Source organism: Pristiophorus japonicus, chromosome 4, assembly GCF_044704955.1.
Source record: "Pristiophorus japonicus isolate sPriJap1 chromosome 4, sPriJap1.hap1, whole genome shotgun sequence".
Lineage (NCBI taxonomy): Eukaryota > Metazoa > Chordata > Chondrichthyes > Pristiophoridae > Pristiophorus > Pristiophorus japonicus.
In genome coordinates, this window is record NC_091980.1 from 146,559,138 (window position 1) to 146,563,205 (window position 4,068).

Below are 4,068 nucleotides of genomic sequence, written 5' to 3' on the forward strand. Positions count from 1 at the left end.
TTTTTTTTTTTGTTGAACCACAGCACTCTTTGTGGTGACAGCGCTCCCAAGATGGTGCCAGGTACATTCCAGGATATTGAGCCAGTGATGGTAAAGGTGCAGTGATACATGTCCAAGTCAGGATGGTATGCAATTTGAAGAGGAACTTAGAGCGCAAGCCCACATTTCTGAAACGCTTTGCTTTAGCGCAGTCTGGAGATATCAAAAGGGCTAAAAATTGGAAGATTCAAGATTGGATTAAAACAGGATGATTGGATCAAGTCAGGCTGCAAGACAATATGGGGCCATTTAGTCATTGAAATGAGTAGCTGGTCATTTATCTGTATGTTGAGTGTTTGAGTGTAACTTGTTACTGTGCAAACAATAATCTGAGTTGTGTATAGTAATTCCTGATGTTGTCTATCGCTTCTCGGCCTTTTGGCTAAGATCATGCGTAACTGACCTGACAGGGGAGTAACCATGACCCCAAGGTGGTTCTCCCTGGATCAGGAAGGTGATTCTCCTATGCTTTTTGGAAACAGGAGGTGGGTGGGGTGGATTGACCCATCCACCTCCACGGAGGTGTGTGGGGGGCCTGACCCATCCACCTCCATGGCACGAACCTGGTATTGCAGTACTTCCAGGAACGGTGCAGTGGCTCTAGGCCTTTTGGCTAAGAGCATTGGTGCAGAGTGATCCTTGATGTGTGCAGGATGACCTCTGGCGTTTGTGATTTGACAAAGAATTGGAAAGATTGGCAACGAATAAAAAAAAAAAAAAAAAATTCCTGATGTTGTCTGTATTTGAGTGAACCTTGTTACTATGCGAATAATAATCTGATGACATCATCTGTATGTTAAGCGATCTGGTTTGTGTATAGTAACTCAGAAAGCAGTTAGCTGTGATTTCAGGACAATGCCATTTGAGTCTACATCGTCTGCATGATAATTGTCTGTATGTACTATGCAAAGAAACAAGAGTTTAAAGGCTTTTTTGGCCTAAAGATGAGAGTTTGGCCCACACACAGACACTGGACATTAGACACTAGAATCTCGGACGGTGTGTGTGTTACAAGCAGCCACGGGAATCGGAACAACCAGAGAGCTGCCCTTGTGAAGTATCTCAGTAACTTTCATACTTGGTTTGTATAGTATGAATGTCTGAATAAAAGACCCGATCCCGCCTTTACTACAACTGAGTGAGTGCATACTTCGACGTTTAAAGCAACGAAGTGAAAAGAGCAAGAAAACTATACAATAGTGTTCCCATGACATTGCTGCCCTTGTCCTTTCTGGTGGTAGAGGTGAGAGAGGAGCGGGTACAGCCTCAGTACTTGATGCTGGCACCAGCTCACTTGGCAGCTTTGATCCAAACGTAGTCCTGACCTACCCGATGGCACAGCCGGTGTTGCATTGGCCTCTGCACTGACTCTCGCTGGGGTAGAGCTCACCAGGACCAGATACTGTCCACTACTTCACTAATCGGCATTCTTCCAGTGTGAACTTGGGCAGTGAATGCCACCGAAGCAGTCGCAGAACCGAGTCCTATCCCAATCCTCACCCAACATCTAGACATGCACTCCTTCCTGCAGCAATCACTGGATAGCGATCGGGAATGGGAAGACTGGCCAATATTTCTGTGCACAAGGTCAATGCTCCATTGGAACACGGGAACAGGAGGAGGCCATTCAGTCTCTCGAGCCTGTTCCACCATTCAATCATTTAACCATTGGTTAACGGACAGGAAACAGAGAGTAGGAATAAACGGGTCTTTTTCGGAGTGACGGGCAGTGGGGTATGACAGGGATCAGTGCTTGGGCCCCAGCTATTCACAATATATATAAATGATTTGGATGAGGGAACCGGATTGTGAGTTGCGAGGAGGATGCAACAATGCTGCAAGGCAATTTAGATAGGTTGAGTGAGTGGGCAAACACATGGTCGATGCAGTATAACGTGGATAAATGTGAAGTTATCTACTTCAGTAGGAAAAACATAAGGACAAAGTATTATTTAAATGGTGATGGCTTGGGAAGTGTCAATGTACAGAGGGACCTGGGTGTCCTTGTACACCAGTCATTGAAAGCAAACATGCAGGTGCAGCAAACAGCTGGAAGGAAAATGTTACGTTGGCCTTCATTGTAAGAGGATTTGAGTACAGGAGCTTATGTCTTACTACAGTTATACAGGGCCTTGGTGAGACTGCACCTGGAGTATTGTGTGCAGTTTTGGTCGTCTTACCTAAAAAATGATATACTTGGCATAGAGGGAGTGCAGCGAAGGTTCACCAGACTGATTCCTGGGATGGCAAGACTATCGTACGAGGAGAGACTGGATCGGCTAGGCCTGTATTCACTAGAGTTTAGAAGAATGAGAGGGGATCTCATTCTGACTGGGTTGGACAGACTGGATGCGGGGAGGATGTTTCCCCTGGTTGGGAAGTCTAGAACAAGGGGTCACAGTCTCAGGATACGGGGTAGGAAATTTAGGACCGAGATGAGGAGAACTTTTTTCACCCAGAAGATGATGAACCTGTGGAATTCGCTACCACAGAAGGCTGTGGAGGCCAAGTCACTGAATATATTTAAGAGGAAGTTAGATAGATTTCTCGACACAAAAAACATCAAGAGGTATGGGGAAAAAGCGGGAATATGGTGTTGAGATAAAGGATCAGCCATGATCATATTGAATGGCGGTGCAGGCTCGAAGGGCCAAATGGCCTACTACTGCTCCTATTTTCTATGTTTCTAATCAGATGATGGTTGGTCTGTACCTCAGCTCCATTGATACCACATGTATACCGTCTCACCATATTCCCCAATCTGTTCTCTCTGTCTAATTCTCTCAACCTCATTTATCCACACATACGGATAATGATAGCCAGCAGGACACCGACTGGTCCATTCAGCCCGTCCCACACACAAATACGATGTCTCGAGCATCACACAAGACACACCCACGCCACCCAGAGCCATGCAATATCCTGGGGGAGGTGATAAAACCAAATACAAACCCAGGCCAATTAGGAGAAGAAAAGAATGTGGAAAATTCCTCTCCTTAGGCAATTGAAACTAGTGCAGGAGACCATCCTGGAATACTATCCGCTTCATTCGCCTTCCCAGAAATATATTCCGAAATTCCATTATCTTTGGATGAAGAAGCTCTCTCTTTCCCTTCTCACCTTTTATTCCTTGTTTTAACTTGAACCTTCAGCCCGATGTAAACATTTGCCCGAGTTAACTGCGTCGATTGCCTTCATAATCTTGAAAACTGCTTGCAAGGTGAATGCTCTGCCAGAAGGGGAGGAGGCCATTCATCCCCTTCAGCCTGCTCCGCCATCTATTCGATAATGGCTGGTCCGTCGCTTTATTGCATTTTCCTGCCTTTGCCCCATCTCCCTTGATACCCCTTACCCAACAAAAAATCTATCCATCTCCTGCTTGAAAATTTCAATTATTGCAGCATTCACAGCCTTTAGTGGGGAGAGTGTTCCAGATTTCAACTTCACATTGTGTGAAAAATTGCTTTGTGATTTCACTGCTGAATGGTCTGGCTCTCATTTTAAGATTGTGGCCCCTTGTTCTGGACTCCCTCACTAGAGGAAATAAGTTCAGTGTGTCTACCCTAACTAATCGTTTTTATAATTTTAAACATTTCTATTAGATCACCTCTAAATCTTCTATACTCAAGGGAATACAAGACACGTAATCAACCTGTCCTCATAGCTGAACCCTTTTAGTCCCGGTACCATTCTGGTGAATCTGTGCTGCACCCCGTCCAATCCAATATAGCCTTCCTGAGGTGTACTGCCCAGAACTGGGGTCTCACTAAAGTTTTATATAACCGGGCTGTAGTGATACCCGCCCTCCTGTATGGCTCAGAGACATGGTACAATAGACACCTCAAGTCACTGGAGAAATATCACCAACGATGTCACCGCAAGATTCTGCAAATCCCCTGGGAGGACAGACGTACCAACGTTAGTGTCCTCGACCAGGCCAACATCCCCAGCATTGAAGCACTGACCACATTCGATCAGCTCTGCTGCGCAGGCCACATAGTTCTCATGCCATACATAGCTGCGCAGGCC

The 4,068-nt window shown here is 45.6% G+C and overlaps 1 pseudogene; it reads left to right on the forward strand.

The window, feature by feature from the left end:
- Positions 1-401: 401 nt before the first annotated feature.
- LOC139263565 (U2 spliceosomal RNA) lies at positions 402-639 on the forward strand (annotated as a pseudogene).
- The last annotated feature ends 3,429 nt before the right edge of the window (positions 640-4,068 follow it).